Source organism: Macrobrachium rosenbergii, chromosome 51 (genome assembly GCF_040412425.1).
Source record: "Macrobrachium rosenbergii isolate ZJJX-2024 chromosome 51, ASM4041242v1, whole genome shotgun sequence".
Classification (NCBI taxonomy): Eukaryota; Metazoa; Arthropoda; class Malacostraca; order Decapoda; family Palaemonidae; genus Macrobrachium; species Macrobrachium rosenbergii.
In genome coordinates, this window is record NC_089791.1 from 43,592,383 (window position 1) to 43,612,326 (window position 19,944).

The following is a 19,944-nucleotide window of genomic DNA, read 5'->3' on the forward strand; positions in this document are numbered from 1 at the left end:
CAGGAGGAAGTGCGAATCTTGTACACCGGATATGAATAATCGAAGAGGACAAAATGATTTGCTTCGCCATTTCATCTGTGGTATATTTTCTCTCTCATTCGAATTCCAGGAGGAAGTGCGAATCTTGTACACCGGATATGAATAATCGAAGAGGACAAAATGATTTGCATCGCCATTTCATCCGTGGTATATTTTCTCTCCGACTCGATTTCCAGGAGGAAGTTTGAATCCTGGACATGTGAATAATCCGAGAGGAGAAAACAAGACTGAAAAGAGGGCATCAGGAATTCATTGGTTTCTCTGATGTTCATTTATATTCCGCGATACATTAACGTACTGCTTTAATGCAGCCATTAATAAAGTAAATGGGGTTTAGGTGGCCTTCGACGTTGGCGCAAAATGAATGTGATCGGCTGAATTGTTCGGAAAATGGAGCTTGAAACAAATACGAAAGATCCAAATAGATTTGAAGAAATAAGTATTCACGTAACATGAGATATGTGGAATTATTTAACAAATAACTCTACGAATAACATAAACTATTTTATTATCAAAACCACCTTTTTTATTGTACAGTAAATCTAATGAATATCGAAGACTTTATTGACACTGGATTGCTAGTATAGAATTGTCTTCAAGTTATTATTTTTACGAGGCATACCATAAGACCACGTTGATTACTTGATGAAAGAGGTGACAGCAAATGTACCTTATTCTGACTCGTGTTTTGTTGAGCTTACTTACGCATATCTGTCGCATATAGCAAAACATCTTAAGGTACAGACGGCGTGTAGTATAAGACTTTCACGGTAAATATTTAGAACGTATTTTCAGCTTCGATAAAGGTTGTTTGCTGAAACTCCTGAACATACAGAGTTTCAGTGTGTCACACCTGAATGGACGGTAATACTAAAATACCAGAACGCGGAGCAAGCTTTTAACTAATTGCGCTTGCAAAAACAAATTACCCTTTCTGGTAACCCACAGTCAAAAAGCACCATTGGAAAATCATTTGTACCGAAAAATGCACCGACCCTTCCGTACTGAATAGGTTAGAGGGCACTTATATGTCAACTAATTATTGGCTGTTTTCAGACCCGAAAGCTCTTAAAAGTCACATTCCTCTATCATTACTTCATTTGAATGAATAGGTAGAAACGAGAGTATGGAACGTAATTAATCGGGATTGGACGATTTTTGTGAGCAAAATAAATTTTTCTTATCAGTACCACTTCATTTTTTCAACTGTGTTATGAAAGTTACAGTAGGTGCCTGATATATTCATTCATAAAAATAGAAAGTTTTATTGACTTAATAAGCCAGAAAGCAAGTGCTTTAAATGTTCACCTAGACTTCATTTACAGCTTCATTGAAGGAGAAAATATGACAAGAATATTTACTGAAACAGGAAAGAGAAAAAAGGATAAACATTTGAGTTGCGAATGGTCATCGACCTGAATACTGAAAGTCAGTAAGTTGTGTGTATATTCATTCATAAAAATAGATTGCTGGTCACATAACTTTTCAGGTGTCACCTTTTTCAACCCGACATTCGGGTAATTAATTTTCAGCCCGAAAAGAAGGTTGTATTCGTTGGCAGCTGAATGAACGTCAGCACGAAGCATTTAAGTAATTACGCTTGCAAAGCCAAATTAGCATTTCTGGCAGCCTACAGTCAAAAGGAACCAAAGGAAAAATATTTGCGCAGGAAAACTTACTCATCGTATACAGAGTAAGTTAAAGGGCATTTGCGGATATCATTTTTTTTTTATTCCAGACCAAAACATTCTGTAAAAGAAAACATTTCTTTATCATGTCACTTAATGGAAGGTTGGTCGGTTGGTTTAGATCAGTGGTTCTTAACCTTTTACTGTATCCTATCCTTTGATATCTCAGAAAATTTTCTTGTTTTAAACATAAAAACAAACATATGATAAATATACAGTAATATGCAGTACCATTGCATTGGCTATCATGTCTCGTACCTCCAGCTTTAAGGTTTCGTACCCTTGGAGGTACAAAAGTTAAGCATATCTTAGTTTAACCAGACCACTGAGCTGATTAACAGCTTTCCTAGGGCTGCCCGAAGGATTAGACTTATTTTGCGTGGCTAAGAACCAATTGGTTACCTAGCAACGGGACCTACAGTCTATTGTGGAATCCGAACCACATTATACCGAGAAATGAATTTCTATCACCAGAAATAAATTCCTCTAGTTCTTCCTTGGCTGGCCGGAGACTCGAACTCGGGCCTAGCAGAGTGCTAGCCGGCAACCCTACCGACTCATCCAACGAGGAGCTTTACAGATACCCCAGGTTAATAACCACTGTTTTAGATTGAAGTGAGTTATGCCAGCACGGACCCTTGCCCTTAAGTATACCCTGATGTTTGTTACTGAGCTTCGACCAGCCGAAAAAAGCTTTGCGGATTTTTTAATGGAACATACAAACGAAAGCAATGAATATATTAAATCTCTTTTCGAGGACATTATCGATGCATTTTATAGCTCTTTATATTTCTTTCTACTTAAGTAATATGGAGGAACAAATATTTAGCGTAAATAAATCGAAATCCATATACAAGAAACTCTCGACTAATCGAATATATACTTCTTTACCCTTTCCTGATATGTAAACATATCTTTAATTATAGTTATATCGCTAGATCAATTCTGTTGAAAATACAATTATTAATCAAGAGAGCAGAATCTTAAAAACGTAATATTAACAAACAAAAAAAAACTGAATAAAAGCTTGATGACATTTCATGTCGACGAATGGTTCCTGAATACTTGATTAGTATTGCCTTTGTTAAGCACCATAATCACTCGTAATTGACAGCTGTAGCGTGATATTGCTGACTAACTTAAACTTTGTCATGAAAATCAAAACTAACAAAGCAGGGAGAAGATAAAACGAAGAGTTGGACGAAGCGGAAAGCAAGAGAAGATTAGTTTCTGCCATTGAAATTAACCGTACTCTTTTCAGTATCACGAGAACCCACCAATAACGGCACAGCAGTGTTTTGAGTTGACAATTAATTTAATATAAATTACTAAATGCTTTTGGGGCAAATTTTTCCTTTTATGCAGATTTCCTTGAATTCGATGGCTTTTTTTTTATCAACTTTTTTTAATTTGGCAATACTTCCTGAATCTTATACGTTCTTCCAATTCAGTCAATGGATCAAGAAACGAGTTGGAAACGTGATGCATCATATGCTATGTAAGCATATCTGCTGTGTTTGCGACCTACCATAGTCGACTAAGTTTCAAGTACATAACGTGATGAATTGTTCGGGCTTCCTAGGGAATCAAACCTAGGACTCTTTGTCAGTGAGGCATGCATCCTATATAGGACTCTATTAACCAAATCAAACATGAACAAGTAAAAGATGCGCCGAAGCTTCATCGGCCCAATCGTATAATGCTGTATGAGCCGCGGCCCATGAAATTTCCACCCACGGCCCGGTGGTGGCCTGCCGTATAGCGTTGCCAGACGCACGATCATGGCTAACTTTAACCGTAAATAAAATAAAAACTTTTGAGGCCAGAGGGCTGCAATTTGGTATGTTTGATGATTGGAGGGTGGATGAATAACATTCCAATTTGCAGCCCTCTAGCCTCAGTAGTTTTCAAGATCTGAGGGCGGACAGAAAAAGTGCGGACGGACAGACAAATAGCCATCTCGATAGTTTTCTGTTACAGCAAACTAAAAAGCGTGAGGTGAATATCTCGAATCATAAGCATTTGCTATTAATAGCTTTATGCAAGTGATTTGATTAGCAGGGAAATGCGTCACAGCTACAACCTCCTTTTTGAATTTAGTTGAAATATTGCCTGACGGCATTATGGGTACAATTTTTTTCGTTTTAGCCTTTTGTCGATGGCTTTGACGCGAATGAATAGCGCTATATCCCTCGGTGTTTTATTTTATCACCTTTTTTCGTTTTGAGATATATTATTTTGTGGAAGTTTGTTTTTGCAATTTAATGGTATCTTTTGTGTGTTTCATATAAATGGTTGCTTTTGGTAATAATAATAATAATAATAATAATAATAATAATAATAATAATCATAATAATCATCATCATCATCATCATCATCATCATCATCATAATAATAATAATTGGAAAAATATAATTCCTAATTGATCTTTTTTGTTTGCTGTTCGTAGCACGCTTTGCATCGATTACCACTGTTATTGTCAGTAATACTAACACAACTAATATACTCGAAATAAGCCAGTGGCAAAACAGTTTAAACTACCCCCGGTGACTTTTGCTTTCTAATTCCCTCTTCGTAGCACACTTATTTGACTACTTGCAAAGAACTTTGCGCTGAAACGTGACACCTAAAGAAATGCCTCCCGTTGGCTGCTTGAGAGTCTGGACGCGGAAGTTGAATCAGGTGATGAATATGCAAAATCACGACGAGAGCGAAGCAAATCGAGAAACGTTCCTCTCGAAAACGTCGCGGCTTCTCTCTGGGCCTCCTTAAGCTAACAACCGAGTCACGGCTGATAGGTTCCCGCGAAATGGCTTTGGTGATGTGATGAACGTTGCAGCGAGAAGAGTGAATCATTTGTGTTTTGGACATTCCATCTTTTTTTTTTTTTTTTTTTGGCAGAAATATTTTTATGTATGTATGTGCACACAAACACACTATATATATGTATGTATGTATATACGTTATACATATAAATATATATTTAAATATATATATATATATATATATATATATATATATATATAAAATAATATAGTCTCAGTTTATATGCTTATATATATATATATATATATATATATAAAATATAGTCTCAGTTTGTGTGTACAGACTTTATTTAATAAGGGTTGTTAAAAAAGGAAAACGATAAATTTTTATTCAATAACCATCACTTCTATTATTTCTCTTATTAACTATTTCAGCTGCGTAACGCTGATCATCGGCTCTAGGTAAACATTGTTCAGTTGGCCAAATCTCCAGAAAAAGAAAACTCGTTTAATTCATTTGGTATTCAGGAAGATAGACTTCTTCTAATTAAGAAAATATTCCCTTTATTTTCCTCCTTTGGACTCTTAAAATATGCAAATTGGAAAAGACGGTGACTGAAAGACGATGTCCTGGAAGTCTTAATCTTTGCATAGCTGGCTGGCACGGCTGGGGACAGGTGATTTTACCAGGTGATTTCATTTGAGTTTTCAACTTGGTACATTTTGTGTCCGCCACCAGGGGACGATGATGAAGGAAGCCTTCAGAAGTCGCATTCTGAAAGGGACGCTTGTTTGAAGTTGGTGGGGCAAATAATTAGCCAGATCACGGGATAGCAAAGTCAATGAAGAACTGAGTCAATGAACGGGATGACAGGAAAGAAAAAAATAAGAATGGTGTATGTCTGTGGTTATTTTTACTTTACTTTATTCATTCTTGAGCCAGGCTCCTTCAGTCGTAGCTTATCTTAAATTGATCGTTCTTAGTCTGTAAAGCTCCTCATTGGACGGGGTTGGTATCGTTCTCGGCTAGCACTCTGCTGGCCCCGCGTTCGATTCTCCGACCGGCCAATGAAGAATTAGAAAGAAATTTATTTCTGGTGATAGAAATTCATTTCTCTGTTATAATGTGTTCGGATTCACAATAAGCTGTAAGTCCCGTTGCTAGGTAACCAATTGATTCTAAGCCACGTAAAATAAATCTAATCCTTCGGGCCAGTCCTAGGAGAGCTGTTAATTAGCTCAGTGGTCTGGTTAAGCTAAGGTATACTTAACTTAGTCTATAAGCTATGAGCTCATCTAAATAGTGATCCAGTAGATTAGTCAAACACGCTGCCTTCAAGATTGTATCATTCAATTTCACGATCTACTCTCCCAATTATTTTTTCATTATTTTTTATGACAATCAACCCCGTAGGGAGTAGTGCAGTTAGTGCACCAACGTGGTGCACTGTATGCATTATCTAAGGTTCTTTGCAGCGTCCCCTCGGCCCCTAGCTTGAACCCCTTTCATTCCTTTTACTGTCTATCCATTCATAATCTCTTTCTTCCATCATACTCTCCACTATCTCCTAACAATTGTTTCAACGTTATTCTCATCGCTGAATGACCTCTAAGGTCCCAGCGCTTGGCCTATGGTCTTAATTTTGTATTCCAATTCCGATAACAGTGAAAATCAAACTCTTATCTTTACCAACATTCGGGGAGCTTATACTTTGTTTTGAGTGATAGTTCAAGGTATTGGTTTGCTTTAAAATAAGTGTTGTGTCTATAGGCCGTGTGTTCTTTTCGCCATCTCAGTTAGCAATGCCTTACATAGCTGGTCCTGTTGGAATATTATTTCTCTTCTAGAGAGTTTGAAGTTCCTCGTTGGGAGGGTCGGTTCCGTTCTCAGCTAGCACTCTGCTGGCCGCGAGTTTGAATCTCCGACCGGCCAATAAAGAATAAGAGGAGTTTATTTCTGGTGATGGAAATTCATTTCTTGCTATAATGTAGTTCGGATTCCACAATAAGCTGTAGGTCCCGTTGCTAGGTAACCAATTGGTTCTTAGCCACGTAAAATAAATCTAATCCTTCGGGCCAGCCCTAGGAGACCTGTTAATCAGCTCAGTGGTCTGGTTAAACTAAGGTATACTTAACTTAACTTAGAGAGTTTGGAATTACAATATGGCCTCACTGTCACTTAACCTGACTTACAGTTAACATCCCCCCCCTAATTTCTCTCATCTGACTGCTCCCTTGTACCCTTTTTAAGAGAAGACTCTGTCGCTTCTTTCGAGACTATGACCATATTTTTCTCTCATTTTGCGTATCATATTTCCACGTGTCCATCAGGTTTGGGCCAAATAGAAGCATGAGGTTGCGGTTCCAGTGGTTTATAATAACAAATACGTCACTCTCTGTTGCCCCACATATCATAATAGCAAAGAGCGTCGCCCTGAATGAGTCTCTCTCTCTCTCTCTCTCTCTCTCTCTCTCTCTCTCTCTCTCTCTCTCTCAAGATTTGTCATCTTTTATATTATCAGATATTTTTTCCCATGTTGCCCCACATTTCTATCATATCAGCAAGACGCGTCTCTCTCTCTCTCTCTCTCTCTCTCTCTCTCTCTCTCTCAGACATTTGTCATCTTTATATTATCAAATATTTTTTTCCCATGTTGCCCCGTATTTCTGTCATATCAGCAAGGCGTCTCTCTCTCTCTCTCTCTCTCTCTCTCTCTCTCTCTCTCTCTCTCTCTCTCTCTCTCTGTGACTTTCGGTGGCTTAATGTCTCATTTACATTTATACAAGATGAATAATTGCGAGCACTATAAGGTACAGGTGCTCGCGAAGCTCACCTGCTTAATATAGGGCGAAGTGGCTCGTAGGTTCGGGTGGTTTTAATTTTTGTGTCCCTGGGGCTAATTTCGATAATGCGACCGAGGCCTTCTGGATAAGGAAACTCGTTATTGACTCCCAGAGAAATAGGGAATTCTATTCGGTTCCTCTGAAATGCCGACGTGATATATATATGTGTATATATATTTCCTTTGCACAGTACTATTATTATTATTAATAATAATAATAATAATTATTATTATTATCATTATTATTATCAATAACAATGACAATAATGCTAACAAATCATTAACATCTCCTCACCCACTTCCCTGTTTTTCGTAATCTAGGATAGAAGTAGTATTGGTACTTTCAAGGAAATGTATGTGACATCCTTTGTTTCGGTCGAGGTAATTATAAGACATAGCGAAAAGAGGAGAGACACCGGATGCATTTTTATATTTTGAAGTATTTTCTGTTTGTAGACAACAGTGCAAGAAACAGATCCTTAATTTGAAAAACATCAGGAGAATAGATTATGATTATTATTTTTGTGAATGAATGAATGTATTAGTTATTTAGGATGAGCAAGCTTTCACAAAATCCAGTGCTCATAAGTAAGGAATGAGAAGACGAAGGGAAAATAAAAAACTTATGCATTTAGATAGTAGATCAGCTAAAAGTATAATTATAAACGAAAGTAAAAACATGACAAAAACTTCTAAAGATGGTGTGTACTTAACACGACAGGGTTTTTTTATTTTTCCGGACAAGTTACTTATCAAAGTCTCACCCAGCGTAACAAATCACTTGGAGTGATATAACAGAGAGGCAGAATGATTACTCTCCGTTATACTATTAAAACAAAAGTTATTTCATCTTAGGCATTGAAAATTTAGTTATGTCTAGATGATTCAAGAAAACAGGGTAATAGAAATGCATGGCTTGTTTTTTAGGTCAAACAATCGTTTATCTGGGATTTTATGATAAAGGAAGAGAGAGAGAGAGAGAGCAATCTCTCAACCATAACGGATTCCACATGCATTTCCCTATATACATTGTAATTGAACATGACTGTGCTATAGATAGTTGTAATAACATCCGCAGGATGATTTCATGAAAGCAACTATACCTCCATTCTCATTCTACAAGAAAAATGAAGAAATTCTCTAACGGCCGACAATACGACGCGATTTGATTTTATGATAGAAATATGGGGCAACAGAAAATATTTGTTTTTATAAACGATGACAAATGTATGTGTGTGTGTGTATGTGTGTGTGTGTGAGAGAGAGAGAGAGAGAGAGAGAGAATTTTGGTAATCTTCCAACAACGCCTGTGGAGTCAGTCATTGTTGGGAGATTACCAACAATGACTGATTGTTGGTAATCTCCCATGTACAGTATAATTAAATAAAACTGTCCTATCATTACTTTTATTAACAACCCACAAGATGATTTCATGAAAGCAGCTATAACTTCATTATGATACTATAAGACAAAAAAAAAAAATCTATAACGGGCGACAACGCGACGCGCTTTCATATTATGATAGAAATATGGAGCAACACAAAAAGTCTGAGAGAGAGAGAGAGAGAGAGAGAGAGAGAGAGAGAGGACAAACAAAGTTAACGACCCATTTTTCCTGGACTGACAAGAAACAAGGTCATATCCCGAAGAGAGAAATTTCCGGAGACTTTGCAGACTCAAAGGTCATAAGTCCTGCAAAACCCTTCGGCCATAGAATTAACAATACCATTGAATTTTCCGATGTCCTTCCTGGAACGCCATTCATGAGATTAGATTTCAAATTTCAATTCCTTTACTTTGTTCTCTGATGGGATATTTGCCACCATGCATTTCATATTTTACTATGCAATCTCTTGAATATACAACGCTAATGTACTTTACATTGGCAAAGTATATCACATCTTTTCAACACCTATAATTTATACATTGCAAAACGGACGTCCCCCACTTTCATAGGAAATGGAACACTATGGAAAAGCTGTAAATAACCTCTCTCTCTCTCTCTCTCTCTCTCTCTCTCTCTCTCTCTCTCTCTCTCTCTCTCTCTCTCTCTCTCTCTCTCTCTCTCTCTCTGTATATGTTATATAAATACACACACACATATGTATACACATATAGTGAGAAGTAAATCTAAATCTAAATACCCAAGTAATTGTTAATAGAAATGCATCACACCTTTAATTAAAAACTTTAAACTATAGGTACTTCAGACATGGGCGAGTTTATTGTCAGTTATTTAGGATTATCGAAATGAAAGTTTTGACATAAAGATTTCCGAATCGAATTTTTTTGACCACGAAAACTGATGAAAGTTAAAAGATACGTGAATAAATTTTGCGCTCTGAGGCGTGAGTCGAGAGCATAAAAAATTTTTTTGATAGATGTGTAACAAAAAAAAATTCTTTCTCTTAGTGATCCTCTTGAATACGATGAATTTATTTAGCTAAAAATTGACATACGCGTAAAAATGAGAATCCTCGGATCGGAATAGTTATAGAATGAAAATTTTTATAGCGGAATAAAGTGCTTTAACGCAAATGGAATGAAATTCAGAAGTTATTTCAAAATGAACAGCGTACAACAACAAGACAGAATTAAATTTAGAAATGAAACATACGTAGTACCGTTTCGCTTGTTGAATGCACATACATATTTATACTTTATGAATCCCAAGCACTGTAGTTATGGAATCATTATGGATTCTAATCCTGTGTTGTAGTGGTTCTGGAATCAGGACACGAATTAATTCCCCACGAGCCACGGAAATGGCGATGTCGCCACAAAATTATAAGAGACGTTACGCAAGTTATGACGCTGAAATAATGACTATGATTTCTGGTTCGCTCCTCTCGTCTCGTGTCTGGAATGAGTAGGATTAGACCCTCTGACAAAGCACCAATTATTATTATTATTATACTATTCAGAAGATGAACCTTTTTTCATATGGAACAAGCTGTTAAAACAAAAAAGCTTCTCAAAATTGAACAATGAAAAGATTTTGCAACTTAATGACGAAGAAGTGAGCCCAGTTTACAAACCATACCTGAGAAGGTGCAGTTAAATCAATGAAGAATATACTTGAGGAATATACAGTACATCTTAAATCATATGCATATATATACTTTAAGAATCTCAAGCACTGGGACTTGTATGGGACTCGCCCATGTAAGCAAATGTCCCAGAAATGTTGAATAGGAAAATATTGGCCATGAAATGGAATTGGCGTTGGACATTTTTTATGAAACTGAAAATAGTTTCTGGATAAAGACGGAACTAAAAAAGTAAGTTTAATTAAAGGATTAGATAACGTATAATTGCATTGCAAACAAAGAATTTAATCTTTTTATGAAGTCTTTATGAAACTTTTTGAAATAATTCCATGTAACTTTCAGCATGATATGAAAATGTGTTTGGACATGCATGTGGATGTGCATGCGTAGTGTGTTTGCTTGCGTTTGTACGCGCGAGTGAGTTATTGTGATCCACTTTTCCTCTTACATCAAGAACCTTCATTACATTTCTCCTAATTTACAATGTAAATATCATCCCATCAAAGCTGGATCCTCCAGTTTCTCCTTCCAGCAAAGCAAAATTTCATCTCTCTTGAAACTCAAGGTTTTTTTTTTTATAAAATTTGTAACAAAAAATAAACTTTTAAAACACAGCGTATTCAGATACAACCACCCATCGCTGTTATTCAGAAGTAAGTCAACTCCTCCAGTAATCATAATGATAGATCTTAATGGGTTTCTCAGTAAATGAGAAATGATAGATATCTAATTTAGATAGAACTACTTCAAATGCACGTTATTCCTTCTCATTGTATATGCTGTATATAAACCTAAAATAAACTTCTCTGTGTAATTGGATATGAATCCAAGAGCCATAATTCAATTTCATTTATAAAGTAGTAAGAATAAATAATGTATACGATTTCTTTTTATTTTAGTAATTCTTTTATATTCGTATACTCTGCCCTCATTATTTCTGTCTTCTGAGTTCTATCTCTGTAGATGTATGATTCATTCTATTTAAAGATACATTGTAAATCTTGTGGTGTTTTGTTCTCTTAAGTCTGTCAAGTTTCTTGTGGTGCTCCAGGCCAATTTTTTTTTCATTTCCAATTACTTTCATTACTAAATCCATGAAATGGGCAAACAGCAGAGGTAACCCAACGCCCCTTGTAGTAGCACGTCAATACCATAGTACCTAAGACCTCCCATGACATTGGTCTAAGGACACTCAAATGTCTTCTCGTGACCTACAACATCCAACAGTGCGCAATATTTGAATTCCATACAGGGCTATACAATATGGCTTACCTAAATAATAAATTATTTTGATCTGTGGAACTGCTGTCTTTTCTAGAATTAGCTTGTTTGTCTCCAGGCACTGTATCAATTTTCCTCCTTCCTATTGAGTTGGAGCATAATTGAATAGTAATATTTTCAACACAATTGATGTGAGTGTATTATCTCTATGGTTACCATTTTCAGTCAGGTCGCCTTTCTTTGGTACCTATGTTTAGACTTCCAATTTTTAGTTTTCTGTAAAAGAAAACTATTGAGATGGCTATTTGTCTGTCCGTCCGCATTTTTTCTGTCCGCCCGCGGATCTTAAAAACTACTTAGACTAGAGGGCTGCAAATTGGTATGTTGATCATCCACTCTCCAATCATCAAAAATACCAGATTGCAGCCCTCTAGTTTCAGTAGTTTTTATTTTATTTAAGGTTAAAGTTAGCCATGATCGTGCGTCTGGCAGCGCTATAGCTGCCAACAACATAGGCCACCACCGGGCCGTAGCCGAAAGTTTGATGGGCCGCGGCTGATCCTCGTTCCACACCCTGCCAAACATTCTTAGTATAGAGGAGGCATTACGTTTCCAGTTAAAATGATATATGCAGGAATTCCGTCGTGGCCTAGTGCTTCCCTTCTCTTTGAGTTTCTTGAACACTGATTCCATTTCAAAAACCCTAAATTCGTTTAATAATACATTCAGGTCTCCTTCGATTCTGGTATTATCAGTTAAATTATCTTCCTCATGTCTCTCATGTATGACTTCACACAAATGTTCCACGCAGTGCTGTCTTTCTTTTTCATCACCCGACGTTTGTATTGACACATCCCTCTTTTTGACAGGTATTTTCCTCTTGTTTTTCACCATAGATATGTTATTAGCAATTCGGCGACTTAATTTACTGCCAGTGCCATTCTCTAAATACATGGAAGTGTCGGCAGCATCCCTGTGTCCTTCCAGTTATTTTCCCATATCCCTTGTGCCAACTTTAACTTCACCACCCGTTCTTTATTCAGTGCGTTTTTCATCGCCTCACTAGTATTTTTCCAAAAGTACGTTTCGCTTTTATTTTGTCTATATTGTTTCCCAGGTCTCATTCGTTATGCCAGGTTTCCGTCTTGTCACCTCATATCCCAGTACATTTTTTTTTCCAGCAGATCGATAAACAGTCCTAATGTCAGTCCAGTCTTCATTGATTAACTGAGCCTTCTCAGGTATGGTTTGTTAAACGGCCTCAATTTTTCGACATTCGGTTGCCCTCTTAGTTGGGTAGTGCCGTCAGTGCACCTCATCCTGCGCACTGTAGACGTTACGTAAGGTTCTTTGCAGCGTCCCTTCGGTACCTAGTTGCAACCCCTTTCATTCATTTTATTGTACCTCCGATCATATTCTCTTTCTTCCATTTCACTTTCCATCCTCTCCTTACAGTTGATTCATAGGGCAACTGCGAGGTTTTCCTCCTGTTACACCTTTCAAACTTTTTACTGTCAGTTTCCGTTTCAGCATTCAGTGACCCCATAGGTCCCAGCGCTTGGCCTTTGGGCTAAATTCCATGTTCTATTCTATTCTCGACATTCATGTGCAAAATCCTCCCAGTGTCCTGCTTTATTCTTTTAAACCTTGGTGCTTTGTCACGTGTTTGTTGATTGTTTTTAATTTCAGCTCAGGTGAGGTGATAACAAGTTGGTGATCGCTGACGGCATCTGCGCCTCTGTAGCTTCTAACGTTCTTCACCATTCTTTTTCCCTCTCATTTAATGGCTACGTGATCAGTTTGGTTTAAATGATTACCATCTGGGGGTCTCCAATTGTATTTATGGGTGTCTTTACAATGAGAAGAGTACCTCCAAATACAAGATTGTTTGCAATATGAAAACTAAAATTTGCTCTGTTTGCAATATGAAAACTAAAATTTGCTCTGTTTGCAATATGAAAACTAAAATTTGCTCCTCATTTTTGTTTGCAGTCTTTTCCAGGGTTCCTTGCCCATTATATCCTCTGTACAGCATTATTGCTGCCAATGTTTGTATTCGTATCACCAACAACAGTCCTCGTATTTCATTCTGCCGTTTCATTTGTAAAATTCTGCAGTTATATATAAAATTCACCTAGTATTTCCCGGAGTTCATTCATTGGTGCGATGTGCACTTCATGCTAATATTGCGTTGTTTTGAATTCGCTCACGTGACAGCGGCACAGCGATCTGTGCCGTGGATAGTCATGCAGTAATCCAGTGTTCGCAGCTCTCCAGCCAGTTAGTGCCGTTTTTTGCATTTATTGTCAAGATCTTGTTTACTTCCTTATAAATTCATGCGCTCTTCGTGAATAAGAGGTGGGTACCGTTCTCAACAAGCACTCTGCTGGCCCCGCGTTCGATTCTCCGTTCGGCCAATGAAGAATTGGAGGAATTTATTTCTGGTGATGGAAATTCATTTCTCGCTTTAATTTGATTCCACAATAAGCTGTAGGTCCCGTTACTAGGTTACCAATTGGTTCTTAGCCACGTAAAATAAATCTAATCCTTCGGGCCAGCCCTAGGAGACCTGTTAATCAGCTCAGTGGTTTGGTTAAACTAAGGTATACTTAACTTTTTTCGTGAATAAGTATAAACATTACCCTTCCAATCTCTTGAATCATTTCTTTGCACAGAGATTCACAAACAGCTGGGATGTGCATTCACCAGCTCTTGAGTTTATCTCCTGGGCTTTGCATCCTCCTAGTTTGGTTCAGGGTACTTTCGTCCCAGTTTCCTAATTTCAGTGTATCATTAGTACTCTGGTATTCGTAATCCAGGATATTCTGAGCCACCGCCCCCCGCCCCCCTGAGCCACCACCCCCCATATCCTTTGGAGTATGACCCTCTGTAAATTATTATTATTATTATTATTATTATTATTATTATTATTATTAATATTATTATTATTATTATTATTATTATTATTATTATTATTATATATTCATCTAATGAGCCGTACTCATATGGAACAAGCCCACAGGTGCCATTGACTTGAAATTCAAGCATCCAAAGAGTATGGTGTTCATTTGTCGTGGCAGAATCCTTGGGTAATTCACTGGCTAAGCACACCTTATTATAGCAGCCACTAATTACTTGTGTCTCAGCTGAGCAAGGCCATAATTTCCGATTGTGGTTTTAGCCTGTACCCTAAAGAGGTGCCGACCTGCAAGGCAACAGGTGCTCATACTTTGAGCTTGGGGCCCAGAACCAGGTAATGCCAGTCGGCCCACTTAACATGAAGGTATTGACATAACATACCTTAACTGCCCCAACACAAACAAACACGTATAAATGCACATATATGTTTGTGTGTATGCGCGTGTGTGTATGTTTCTACTGACAGAAAGAGAGAGGAAGAGAGAGGTGATGGTAAATTATTGAAATGTTAGATTACTGATATATTTATTTTAAGGGCACGTATATAAAAGGAAAAGTGCTAATTCTTTTAGCTGAATAACTTACTCATAAGCCCGGTTATTTGAAGGCGCTTGAAAATGTCATTTTGAGTGAAATGCAAATCCACTGGCCTCGCAACAGCGCCGCAGTTCACTAAAACTGTTTCTGATTCTTTGCCAAACAAACCCAAAAACTTATTCTGCAAGATATTTTGAGGCACAGGAAACTGCTACACTCTTCTGAAAGGAAAATAACATCACTGGATGCCTCTCTTGCTGCAGTTCCTTCTCGAAATCGAAAACTGTTTCTTTCTAACATAACTTCAGAGAGAGAGAGAGAGAGAGAGAGTTGGGGGGAAACATTTTTCTATTTTCCATTTCAATTTTCTCGAAATATTGGCCAGGAATATGCCCTTACTTGCCTCTTGGTCTGTTGGGAAAATGGTTGCTCTTTTTTTTGTCTGACTGCTCTCTCTCTCTCTTCATACCCATTTCTAAACGATTTTCCACAAACACGTATGTACAGTGTGTATGTACAGATACATATAAATTTATATATATATATATATATATATATATATATATATATATATATATATATATATATATATATATATATATATATATATATATATATATATATAATATACACAGACACACACACACACACATATATATATATATATATATATATATATATATATATATATATATATATATATATATATATATATATATATATATACTGTATATATATAATGCAGGGATGAAATGGGATAATTGTTTTCTTTGGCTGCTCGACGCTCCGACTCATTTTTCTGTCTAGCTCTGAGTCAGTCATTTTCAGATGTGGGAATGCTGTTTCACCCGTCGTCGTTGCATCGATTTATATATATATATATATATATATATATAATATATAAATATATATATATATATATATATATATATATATGTGTGTGTGTGTGTGTGTGTGTGTGTGTGTGTGTGTGACAGGAATTGCAAGTACTTGTCTAAGATTTCCTTTAAGTAAAAATTCTACCATTGGTTCAAATGGGTTGCAGTTGAATATTTCTCTCGAACAGGTAGACGGAGAATTATTGGATTCAAAAAGAAAGATATACGTTTTATATATATATATATATATATATATATATATATATATATATATATATATATATATATAAAATATAATCCATATGTGACAAATTCTTCCGATATTATAAACACGTTTATCCTTGAACATAAACGAACGTACAATTAAAGTAAAGAACTGATTTTGAGAAGCACGATCTTAGAACGATGGAAAAACAAACCGGAGCATTTGGTTCATAGATAAATATATGATAAAACGAAAATTAAATTACTTTTCACTTAAAAGTAAACACTCATAAGTTTAAAGGCTCCTAACATGTGCTCACGCTCCAAAGTTTTCACATTGATTAAAGCGTCTCTGGAATCTACTCTGTTAGGCCTATTTTCTCAGGTGGTCAGAGATGCAAAAACCCCCCTTTTTTCCATCATCAGTGGCTCTTCATATCTCATTTAATTATTTATCTGTGATGATCAGTTATTGTGAGTATACGTATTCCATTCGTTTCACCATTTTATATTCTCAATTCTTTGTTTTTGACAGGTTCGGACAAATAACAGTTCATAACGAGCCTCCAAGTCTCCATCTGTACTAAGTAGGCTGTTTATGAAGCCCTCCTCACTAATCTTTAGTATGAAGTAAGTACGTACATGTTTGTGTATGTTCTTTTGTCATTTGAGAGCTAATGACAAGTCTAATGATGATCTTACGTGATTTCAGCCTCATGTTATTTGATGTATAAAACATGTCCCGCGACAGATAGCGAATACCGAGCATTAGCCGAGTATTAGAATCGTTAGTCGTGTCGAGTTAGTGACGCTACGAGCAATGCCGGGAAATATTATCGAGGTCGTTCTGCACTCAAAAGGTCGTCATTATATTTGCAACATTTTGCTTTCCGAGGATGTTGGCTCTGGGTTTCCGTGGCCTCGTGGATGAGTTTGGGAATAATGGTGAGAATAGCTTTTATAGGAGAGACACAGATATATGATTATATATATATATATATATATATATATATATATATATATATATATATATATATATATATTTATATATATATATATATATATATATATATATATATATATATATATATATATATATATATATATATATATATATATATATATATATATATTTGTTATATATATATATAGATAGATATATATGGTATATTTACATATGCAAATATCATATATATATATATACACAAATAATATATATATACATATATATATATATACAAATAATATATATATATATATATATATGACATTTTTATATACACCGTGATTTATATACGATCATGAAGCTACAAATTATCGACATTTTTATCAAATCCACGCTACCTCAAATATCCCCGATGATCAATTATCACCGAGGAATAGCGTGTGGGATGATATTAAGCGACCGTTTAAGCATGATCATATATAATATGTATGTGCGTGTGTGTAACTGAAAAACGAAAATATGGAACGTGATGAATATATAAATAAAGACAAAATCCACGAAAGAAAGAGAAACAGTGGAGTACACTCCTGCTAAGTAAAGGACAAGAAGTCGAAAGGCCTTGCAGTATACTCCATCGTTTCTCTTTCCTTTAAATGGATTTTAATCTATATATATATATATATATATATATATATATATATATATATATATATATATATATGTGTGTGTGTGATCATTATCTATTGCCTTTTTGTAATACGTGTATTAAATTCCTGGTGCTCATTGCTGACGGTAAGAAACGAAGTCGATCCTTCTTGAATACTTAAATAGTGGACACTGATGAATGTCACGAAATAACCATTCGATTGCACCGCTAGTCTCTTGATTGGCAAAGTTATGCAGTAATAGATTTGTGCGGTTCATGGATGGATGACCGGTTAATACCTCTCAGGAGCATCTTTGTTACACATTTGCTCTTTTCGTCGGTTATGGACAAATATCATGAAATCTGGTCAGTATTCGTTAACTAAACATTACTTGTTTGGTGTGACCGGGAACAGTTTAAATCAGGGGTCAAGAGTGATGTTAATCTTAACGATCAGGTCGGAGAACATATATATATATATATATATATATATATATATATATATATATATATATATATATATATATATATATATATATATATATATATATATATATATATATATATATATATATATTTTATATACATTTATCTATTTATTTAGTTCACGACGAAAAAAGATATACTGTGTTATGTGCTTATACATACATACATGCATATATATATATATATATATATATATATATATATATATATATATATATATATATATATATATATATATATATATATATGATGTATATGCATATATATAGGGTGTGTGTATATATATATATATACATATTTATATCATTACAATAATTATTGCAATTATATATATATATATATATATATATATATATATATATATTATATATATATATATATTTATATATAATTACTAAACGACTGGGGAACAGATTTTCCAACACCCGTTTAGGGGATCATATGTTATCAAAAATTCTGGAACATTTCATATCTGCTCCTTTTAATTATAAGGAATACATTAATTGAGTTACCGTCAATTTTAGAATCTTAGCGATTGGAAGGTTGATCCACAGGGAAGGGGGAAAACTGTAATGACAAAGATATACTGACAGATCAAGAATGACTGTATTTATAAATATTTTCTTTATAACTTTGTAACGATTTGAAATTTAAGTGTACAGGATATATAGAATAGAGAGAAAGATATGAGTTATTATTATTGAAAATCAACGCTCACAATACTGCATCGTGTAAAAGCAAAACTTAAAATCATAACAACCCTCATTCCATCACACAAACGTGAGTATAAAATTCATATAAAATTCATAATAGACCATAAGCAGTTCATCAAATTATAAGAAAGGTATAGGATTTCATGAATCATAACAGACAATCTGAAATCATTACCAAACAATTTGTTTGGGATATTATCTGTATAAAATAGCTGTTTGGGAGAAGAGAGAGAGAGACAAACACAACGGGAATTCTCATCTTACCTGATTGATGATGACTTACGGTGCCCTGACATTTATGGGTCCCTAGAGACGGCATGAGGAGATATTCTGCTTCCAATAAGAAAAACCACCTGAGAGAGAGAGAGAGAGAGAGAGAGAGAGAGAGAGAGAGGTAATACACGATTACCAGTCAATAATCATGTGACTTGTACATACAGCGCGCATATATTGGAATTCAAACAGCCAGATATGACGAGAGAGACAATCAGGATCAGTTCATGTTAAGAAAGTCATCTTACCAAAGCAACACTCAAGCAGCGTATCGTCGGGATGAGCTACCAACATCCCACTTGAAGAATTGATCAAAAGACGTCATTACAAAAGTGTCATGATAACCGGGAAATGAAGTAAAGGGAAGTGGGGGCATTACGCAATACACCGGCGAGATGGAATCAAGTAGAATGTCGAATGTCGTGAATTGCTGCCACTTTTGAGCAGGTTATTTGACTAGTAGGCTACACACATTGTATATATATATATATATATATATATATATATATATATATATATATATATATATATATATATATATATATATATAATATATGTACAGTATGTATATATAAATATATATATATATATATATATATATATATATATATATATATATATATATATATATAAGTGAAGTTGTTACTCATAAACTATCGCTTATATATAATATATATATATATATATTATATATATATGTATAAATATATATATCTATAAATATATAGTGTGTGTG

The 19,944-nt window shown here is 35.2% G+C and overlaps 1 long non-coding RNA gene across 2 annotated transcripts in view; it reads left to right on the forward strand.

The window, feature by feature from the left end:
• The window catches only part of LOC136833545 (uncharacterized), a 112,891-nt gene extending 96,116 nt beyond the window's left edge, over nt 1-16,775 (forward strand). For both annotated transcript variants that reach the window (XR_010851497.1, XR_010851498.1), the window contains exon 6: nt 16,680-16,775. This is a non-coding gene — a long non-coding RNA (uncharacterized lncRNA). The remainder of the gene's footprint in view (nt 1-16,679) is intronic.
• Nucleotides 16,776-19,944: the final 3,169 nt, after the last annotated feature.